The following is a 10652-nucleotide window of genomic DNA, read 5'->3' as shown; positions in this document are numbered from 1 at the left end:
AGCTGTCTTTCGGCTGATCCATCCCGCCGGTTGGTGCATTTGCATGTCAATCAACTCCAGAGCTTCCCCCATTCATTCGATTTTCTGTATGAAGCAGGGTGGGTCAAAAGGAGACCGGGATGAGGAGCGATTGGGCAAACATTACGGCAGCTACCATCCGGAGTTCGTCATTGGCTCTCGCCAGAGCAGGTTTGTCGGTTTCAGTCAGGATTATGAAACCCTCCAAACCCACGCTTTCGGAAAAAAACTGCCCACACCACTTTATGAATGAAAAGATGCTCTCATTGGTGAAAAATGTACGCGTCCTCCCGCCCCTTGGAGACAGTTTATTGGCTAAAGTGATGCCAGTCTGTGCTCCCACCTAGACATGAGTCACTCGTCTATTTTAGGTATTCTGTCTGCATCATACTGCTGATAACCAATAAAAAAACGTGGAAACGGGTGCAGTGAGGCATCCTAGCACATAGATTCACCCATGTTGCGCCAGATAACTCTTCCACACTCGCCTCTGCTGCAACTTGCGCGAGTACAGGCTCTCCAAAAGGGAAAAAAAAAACTACAATCCCCAGCCCATCTTTCGCTTTTCAGACTCTCGCGAGATTAGCCCCATCGTAGTAAGTTCCCCATCCCAAACACTGAGGGGAAGATGAGATGTGATGTGTTACATAAACACCGAGACGAGCATGTGGATTTCCATCGCTTTATTTTTAACAATTTTTTTTTTTACATTTCCATGCACATGAATAAGCCAGTCATGCTTACAGACGCTGGATGTTTCTGCACATCCGGCTGTCATGATGTTCTCCTCAGAAGTATGTACTCTCTGTTCCCCACTCCGACCCAGAAAGGCTATTTGTAAACCCCCCCCACACACACACACACACACCCCCGCCGCCATGCTCCCTGTCTCTCACACACAAACTAAACATGAAATCCTGACAAACCGAGGCTCTGTGGCACAAAGCAAAGCATGTCATGTACTCAGCAGAGGGACAAGAGTATGAAAATGTGTCTGCGTGCTGGCAGTCATCATGCAGCTGCTCGCATTCTTTGACACAAGTGGAGGGATCGAAATCAACGTGACACCGAGAGCAAGGAGCAGCAAGTTGTGTAACAATTTCAAACTGGGTGAAATGAAATGTGTTTCTGACCAGCAGTCTCTCAGCTATAGTTACAATATGCAGAGTAAAATATATTTACAAAATGTCCTCTTTTACGAAATAATCTTCACAAAACTTAGTTTGAAAGCACCGATTTTATATTCTAGCATCATTGCACAGTCAATATTATACATTCATCTACAATTTAAAAAACATTTATCAACTTACAGCCTCTAATATGGACCCTGGTTCTTGCACACAAATATTTGTCAACAATTTTCATATTAAAAACAGCACACACACACACACACACACACACACACACACACACAGCATTTAAGTGAAGTGTAGCACAGCCATCAAAATAACATTAGTTTTGTAAGAGAGTAGCCACAAAAGTGTGTTTAAACTAATAACATTAAATATCATCAAGTTTCACACATGACACACACACACACACACACACACACACACACACACACACTCTCCTATCGGACGTTTTGAGAGTCCACCTTCACGTCTCGGTCGTGTCGTCGAAGCCCAACAGCTGAAAACAAGAGAGAAAATGTGGATTTAATTGTGCACAATTCCCTGTGAAAATCTCCACGTGTGTGTGTGTAATCTGCAAGACTTTAAACACAGAGAAAGTTCACAAACATATTAAAATATCAGCTTGTCCACCGCCTCTTAACACAAGATGTTGCATTTTTTGTGGAAGATCTTTTAATTTTAAATACACACAAGAGGCAAAAAAGGAAAGCTAAGTAATTTGTGTATATTTTTACTTGTGCCACAGCGATACCATAAACTACAGCTTCTACGGTTTCCTAATTTCAGCTTTTTGTTTTGTATACACAAAAAGTATATTCCCCCCTTCCAGTATCGATAATCCTAAACACACACACTCATACATACCACCTCCCCTAAATCCTGCAACACAAAGCTTTTTTCACATTTAAGTTTCTGCCCCCTCCTCTCAAAACAAACACACACTCTTTCTCTCACCTCATCAGTCACACACACACACACACACACACCTAATCCGAGCGTCCACTTTGACACTGCAACATGACAAATCAGTTGCTCCGCCCACAGTGTTAGAGGTGTCTTCTTAACCGTCATGAGTCCAAATTGTATCTTATATTTCCTTAATTCTAGTAATCATGAAACAAAAGTTTTTAAGGTGAGCACAAATTGATTGCCATCATTTAGAGATAAAAAGAGTCACATCATGGCAGCGTTTGGGACTCATGTTTCATCTGTGCTGATAATTCCTCAAACTGGCAAAATAATAATTAAAAAAAATGTCCCAACTGTCATCGCTGATTTCAACCACGTTGGGTTTTTTTTTAGAAATTAAGTTAATATACGCTGAAGTTTTGTTGGCAAGATTGCAGTTTGCACACTGACTTTGGCAGAGTTTAGAGGGCAGTCAATTAACGTGTTTTCTTTTTCTTTTGCGTGTCGCTGTCCACCTCCGTGGTGCTGAAACACGCATTTCAGCAACGCAGAAGTAGACAGCGACACACAGAAACCCTCCTTTAAAAGTGGGGTAGGGGTTCTGGAGGAATCCAATACCATGACATAGAGCAGGCCTATTCAAGTGGCGGCCCGCGGGCCACATCCGGCCCAGAAGCAACCTCCGAGTGGCCCAGCATACTAGATATTTAAATCTGATATATGACAAATAAGTAAACTACATGCTAGTGTGTGGAAGTAGCTAACGAGTGAGCCATCTCGCTTCCTTCTCATCTCTGTTGAGAGTTCCACATGCGCAGTACCAATCGGGCAGGATGTTTACACACCGCCAATTATATCTTTCACATTTCAACTTATCTCATGTGACCTCCACCATGCTTAATAGCTTTTCAAAACATCTGGCTATCGACAGTCACAAGTAGGGAAGTGCTCTACTAAGTATTTGTTTATTTTACCGCCATTTCCAAACGCCTGCTATTTTTTTATTACATTTGCATTTGTTTAAAATTTGTCCTTACCAAAAACAAACAAAAAAAGGTTTTAAATAGGCTGCTGCCCATCTACATTTCCTAGTTTTTCAATTGAATTTGTAATTGAATAGCCCTGCCATAGAGCGAACAAAGACACAGCAAGTAATGTAACTAACGTTAGCTAGGTTAGCAAACTGTCGCTACAGTTGCTGCTGTGAAGCTAACAGCCAGAGAGGAAGAGAGGTTTCCCAGAGCCAGCACAGCACCTCCAGACAGCGATACACACAACTCTCCTGCTGCTATAGCTAACATCACAACAACAGCAGATCTTGGCAAACTAGAAAGTAAGCTGAATGTCCGTGGGCAAGTGATTTAATGTTACCTGACACACAAATCATGTCTGGAATAGTGTTGTGTGGCTCGCAGCCACTTTGTGTGTTTCCCATTTAATGAGCCAAGGCTGTGTACAAACACTGGAGTTTGTCTCTGCGCACACACTGAACGGACGGCTAGCAGATATTCGCTGAATTTGACAAAAAGACGTGCATTGGATTAGAATCGCATTCCCCACCTTTAACACGTATAAAGCTTCTCACATGTAAATGATCGACTCCTGTCCTGCACAGGGGTTTCCACATCTGTACGTCCATCAGACACACACCTGACAGAGACCAGCGAGCAGGCCGCTGTCCTTTACACACAACTGTCCACACAACAGTCCCAAGTCTCGTTATTTGCCCTTTTAGCTGATGATATTATCTGTGGCACAGCATGCTTGTATCAGCTTAAAGAATAACTTTAAATAATAATAGAGGCATCCCAGCAACATCGACAAAACACACACAGTCAAATTCCTCTTTTACACATCCAAAAGCCACACCATGAACACTGCTCGAAATGAGTTACAGCAGACCCCCAATAACTTTCCTTTCTTAACTCTAAAACAATTATAACTCCTATCACAAATATCTGCCCAGTGATTCATATTCAAAGCCTTGAAATTATCTGACAAGCAACACAGGCTCAGTGAATCCTCTCAACAATATTACTACCTACATTTACAATTATGGTTTATATGTTTATTTTATACATACCTAAAGTCTTGTTTCATCCCGGGACCACAGCAACATTACAGCAGCTGCATCTGAGGACACAGAGAACCGAAATTAACTTAATTTTAATTTCAGCAAAAAGACAGAGCAGTACTCTTTTTAAAAAGTCTAACATTTGAACCTCTTATTTTATATTTTTATGTCTGTAGCTTTTTAAAAATGACTGACAAAGATGACTGAGACATTACAGCAAATATCAGTGGGCTTAGTTTTTATTTAAAAAATGTCAGACTTTTAAATACATAAAACGCAAGAAAACTCAGAATTTTCACTCAATGGCAACTTCAAAATACATTTTATTAAAGCGGAAGCTGAGAAATTACCTCATTTGTACTGTGTGTTGGAATTTAAAAGGCCAGTCTTTCAGTGGGTCACTAACTTAAAACAAATAAGCCTCGATGGATATATTCTCACATCAGCTTTCTCATCAAATTATATTTTACAATTTTTCTTATCAGTCAGTAATTAAGGGTTAAAAAACAGGACTATAAGCAGAATGTGTGTATGAGTGCACTTTGACACAGTATACAGTATAATTTATTTGCTGTGATTTGTTTTTGTATAATATGTAACATGAAACATGTAACATACCTGTGTGTTTGTGTGTGTTATGTCCAGATGAGTGTTGAACATATACAGCTGCTGTCACATTGTCCTGAAAAAAAAATAAAGACATCGCATTACAAACCCACTGTGTCACCATACAGTAGACTTTTTATGACACACACACACACACACACACACACACACACACACACACACACACACACACGGACAAATATGCAAAAAATTAAACAAAAGAACCCCAAACACTTCCACATTTAATGTTTCTTCTTCTGCACAGTCCGTTCAAACTTTCGCCATCACATTCAAAAAATGAAAAGGAATCAAGATACATGTTCAAGTCCAACACACACACACACACACACACACACACACACACACACACACACACCTCAATCGTGCACAAATGAGACTGATAAACTAAAACTCTTGTCAAAAAAAGGTGGAGACACACAGATATACATGTACATCCACACACACACTGCACCACATGTAACACTCATGCTGCCATCTACTCCTTCTGCAGCGTATCTTTAATATAACTTTTGAGGATACCTGCGTCAAAAAGCATACCTGAACAGATAAACTGTAAATTCATCAAAAATCAGCTCAAATTAAAATTAATTATACATCTGCTTTATCAAATCCACGTTGAAATTAACATGATAAATTACTTGAAATTTAAAATGGGGGGTCATTCTGCCTAAATGTGGGATTAATAAGCATGAAGGGAAAATGTTTTCATCATAAATTAGTTTTCTCTCAGACATCAAATAATACAAAAGGAAAAAGGAAAAAGGATAATAGGTTTTACATTTACACATCACATTTGTCTCAGTTTTGTATGTTAGAATTAACACGACATAATATAATACAAAGCTAAAGTTACCGGTTTACACACAAGCTGGATTCAATGATTAAATATAACAAATTAAAATATAAATGTCTCTTTATGTATATTTCAATATAGAGTTGTTGTATGTTTAAATAATTGTCTCTCAATTTCATCTATTGTGGATGATACATGGACACACACACACACACACACACACACACACACACACACACACACACACACTTCCAGCCGATAGGAGGGTGTGTGTGACTCTTGTCAGACTTGCGTGTGTCAGTGTGAGTAAGTGTGTGTGCTTGTTTCTGACAATTTTCTGTACTTCTACCAAACGTTTTATTTTTAAAATTGAACTGATACTTCATCCAAATGCAACTCACATGGATCGTGTGTCCCACTCAGCATTTGCCGTGTTTGTCTTTAAATGAATACTCACATATGAAACCAGCACTGTGCCCAATTTTTCACATATATACTGTATACGTAGATGCTCAGAAACGCAATCAGACCCACACACACTCAAGGACAGTCACTCACACTCTTGTGATAATAAAGCTGGTAAGTTACAAATTAAAACCGCCACTACTTTAAGAGAAAACATAGTTTAAACAAAAATAATGTGGTTTTACATTTGTGTTCAATACTGTATCAAATTTACATTTTATACAACACTCTACATTTACTCTGCAGCTTGATATTTCATGTATAGCAGCCTATACAACGTCAGGAGGAGCCTGTAACATCATTACACTGCGTCACCTCCCCGCACTGTAGTCACTGTGGGAAATCTTTAAAATGACGCACACTGTAGTGAGAAGCCTGCCGTGGTCGACACCACGCCTCCACTCACCAAACACAGGCTTCTAACACACACACACAAATATTGTACACACAAACACATGCACTTTAGAACCACTGAACTGGATGGATCAGAAGTCTGAGAAGTTACCATAGTATCTAGATTCGAGTTAGGCTCATATATCACCTGATACGTGTCTTTAAATGAAGCTTTAAGGTATCACTCTGCAAAACCTGCTGTAAGCCCATCTAAATTAATTTCATCAGTGTAGCTTTCAAAGGAAAGTTTTTGTGACTTACGATGGCATAAATGCTGTGAATGACCGAATGAAGAATTTTCTAATATTTTAATTTCTTTGCCTTCAAAATAATCACATTTAAAGGTATTCAATATACACTCAGTTGCCAGTTATTAGGCTGGAGCTAATGCAGTCTAACACAACAGACCTTCAATAAATTCTACCTTCATGAGGGTTATAATGTTCAGTTTTTGTTGACAGCTGGCCTCATCAACAAGGCCTGGGACCCCACTGACACTGACTCTTAGCGCCCCGGACACTACACTTTACATTAACGTAAAGCCTCCACATCTGACTCACTGTGTTAAATTAACGCACATTTTTTGATTATTATCGTTGCACATTGCACATATTCTTTATACTCTTGTGAACATCTGCACATTCCTTGGCCGATATTTTGCACATTACATTACTCTCTTTTTAACACTGTACAACTCATTTTAAAAACAGATACATTTTACTTCTTTTTCACATTTATTTTTTATTCTATTTTTATTTTATCTTGACCTTAGTGCCGTACTTGTTTTTTCTTGCAGTACTTGTTTTTTTATTTATATTTTCTCTTACTGTGTTTATTGTTATGCACTAAAATACCAAGACAAATTCCTTCTATGTGAAAACATACCTGGCAATAAACCCAATTCTGATTCTCGATTCAGCTTTACGTTCATTTTGGAGGATGTAGTTTGTGGTGCTGCTGAATTGCACTGCGTACTGGGACGCGTTTCTATTATTTTGTCTACCCCATTTATGTCAGTGAGGGTAGGTTAAATATCAGAAAGAACTCTCTGTATCTTCAGCAGCACCACAAACTACGTCCTCCAAAATGATCATGAAGTTGGATCAGCACCTCTCTAAAACTGTTTCAAATAAAACTGAACATTATAACCTTCATATGAACCTTCATAGGATTTATTGCAGGACTGTTGTATTAGACTGCATTAGTTTTAGCTAGGTGTACCTAATAAACTGGAAACTGAGTGTAAGCAATCAGCAAATTTAATCCAGAAATACTAGTATTGGTACTGAGTGTCAAAAACCCCTATCAGACATACTCTTGCCAAGACATTTATACAATTTTATGAGAAAATAATTAATACTCTAGGGTAAGGATTTACCCAGCTGATGTTTACATTACTAAGAAGGGTTGTAGTGCTGTTTTCTTGGCAAGGTTTAGGCTCTCATTTTTAAGAACAGGGTCCTCCTGTTGGTTTTTATCTCCCGACCCCTTAACAGAGATGCAAGAACCCCATATGGAAAGGTGTTGTTGAGGAAAACAGACTTCAAATTTAATATTTAGGAATCAAAATTCTTCCCCAACTCAGGAGGGGCCTCCTAGAGGGGACTCTATAAGGTCCCCTGATAATTTTCTGCACAATGGTTTGAGAACTATTGAGCTAGTTTAAGCCAATGCTACTGAATATAACTATTATATCATGATCTGACAAAATCTCTGGATCCAGCAAAATTTTGGTGACAACCAATTCAAAAACACTGCTCCAGAATCTGCCAAAAATGTCACCTGGTATCGCATCAGGTGTGCTGTTTGCACATCCAAAACGCTCTAGAACTGAAATGGGAATTAATCAACTTACACTGTTTAATTGCTGAACTATTATGATCGCGGTGATTCATACAACTCACTTATTCTGCTGCTTTCAAGTAGCAGCTAAATGGTCGAAATGTCCAATATCCCGACAGGGTCTGCAAAGTGGTTTAAAACTGGTACAAGCAGGTGTGCTTTTAAGCTCAGCTGGAGCAAAAAGTTTCTGCATTCAAGGACACGGGCTTGTTGGTTGATTGCTGGTGATTTTTTCAACAACTAGTGATTCATTTGCCACTGCACTGTACGTGTTGGAACTTGACTAGTCTTTCCCTTTTCCTTGCTCCACCTTTCTGCTTGTCTTTCCCATCTATTTTCCTTTTTTCTCCACCTGCAGATCCACAGATTTTATGTAGACAAACTAAAGGTCAATGGAATACAGTGTATTAGCCCTTATTTAATGTTTTTGAATAGATTAAGTAAGGTAAAGCCTAGTTTTGGACATTTTTAAAATCAGTTCTACTCTTTACCTTTAGGAGCTTATAGTTCTCACATACAGTGAGTTCTTGAATTGAGACCTTTGTTTGATTTTGTAGTGAAAAAGGTGTCAAGTTTAGATTTGTTTCGATATGTATATCATTTTGTTTTCATCTGAAATGATAATATTTATTTACACCAGGAATAGGGCCCATTCATACTTAAGCAATCACAAGTCTCACCCATTTACCTTCCCATACTGGGATTATACAACTCTCTCTGGTTCTGAGGAAAGGGGGGTGGGTGTGTCCCGCTCAAACCGGCTTGACTCTCAGGGTTTCGGGTGTTGCTACTGGAAAAAAAGGTGTCGGTCGATCCGAGCTCTCTCGCCGTCTGTCCGGCTGCCTCCTCCCTCCCTGCTGGTGCCAACAGTCTTCCTTGTTCCTGCTTCATCGGCTGCGTTGGTTTCATTTTCTTTCTTCAAAGGAAAATTCCTACACGCTCAAAATCATCATTTGAGTCCTAAGAATACAAAAAAAAGACAGATTCAGGAAAAACATGTACACACACTTTTTAGTGGCATGCATACACACTAACACTCAACTAGGTGCAACAAATTACCTGCTCAATACTATGAAAAAACATATAAAGAGGTAGGAAAAGTTCACTAATGTACTGGTATCAAAGGTTTTTTTCATAACCTGAAGCAAGTATTTAACACATGCATGGAGTTGGGACTATAATTAATAGAAAAGCGTCTGTGTGAGTGCAGGTAGCAGGGATACGACTCCTTTTTGGGGCTGGACACAAACCGTGGGTGTCCCGCATTTTTCAACCCCTCTGGCCCACAAGACAGACTGCTCACAGTTCCCCTTTTTGGCAAAACTGATTCTGCATCTGCTGCGACGTTATGCTGAGATACACACACACAGACACGCACACAATTGATGAGAATATATCACAAGGAGACTATATACACACTCCTTAACATGCACACAAACACAAAAAATAAGTGAGGTAATGTCACAGGGTTACACATGCAAAATGAATGGGAGTCGACACACGTACACATGCCTACAGACATGTAGGCATTGTTTTTATTACTCTCAAACACATAAAAATACAGTAAGGCTCACACACAACAATGGCGCAATAAATTAAATGTTACTTAATTTACAAACGACAGTCAGTGATCACTGCAACTAATACGTAGCACATTATGAATATTTGCACTTTGTATTTATCTGGATTTATCTGGCAACTTTACTGGTATCTTTGCACGCTACACACAGAACCTTACTTCCCCTGTACTTAGTTTTATATATTATTGTTATGTAATTGTGTATTTGTCTATTTGTATTTACAATTGTTTTACTATGTTTTATTGATGTCTTCTACAGCTATTTGATCTTATGTTTCTATTTTATTATTCTACTTTATCTTATTTCTTCATTTTGCTGTTCTGACTCCTGCACCAAAACAAATTCCTTGTACACATGTACTTGGTGAATAAAGTCTGATTCTCATATTTTAAGCATTAACATGTAACATTTTCTTTAATAAACTATAATTTCATGTATCTTATATCAGTCATATATTCTTTCTCTTTAATGTAAACCATGGATTTTGATCATAGAGCTTTATATCAGCTTCAAAATAAGCTACTGTGTGTGCGTGTGTGTTTGTGTCTGTGTGTGAATCTGTGTATGTCTGTGTGTGTGACGCAGGGTTTGTCACTGTTTTTGGATAAGTTGGTGTTTTTTTTAATCTTATATTTTTTTTTCTTTTTTCTTGTAACATTTTCTTGTGTTTCATTTATCATATTCTTTCTGTACATGTTTGTTGCTTTATGCATTTTAAGGTAAAGCACATTGAGTTTACTTGTAATGAAATGTGCTGCAATGAAATATAATTGCATTGCCTTGACAAATAAAAGATTACACAGATTCAATTTTACAAA

Source organism: Siniperca chuatsi, linkage group LG4 (genome assembly GCF_020085105.1).
Source record: "Siniperca chuatsi isolate FFG_IHB_CAS linkage group LG4, ASM2008510v1, whole genome shotgun sequence".
Classification (NCBI taxonomy): Eukaryota; Metazoa; Chordata; class Actinopteri; order Centrarchiformes; family Sinipercidae; genus Siniperca; species Siniperca chuatsi.
This window is presented reverse-complemented; position numbering follows the sequence as displayed.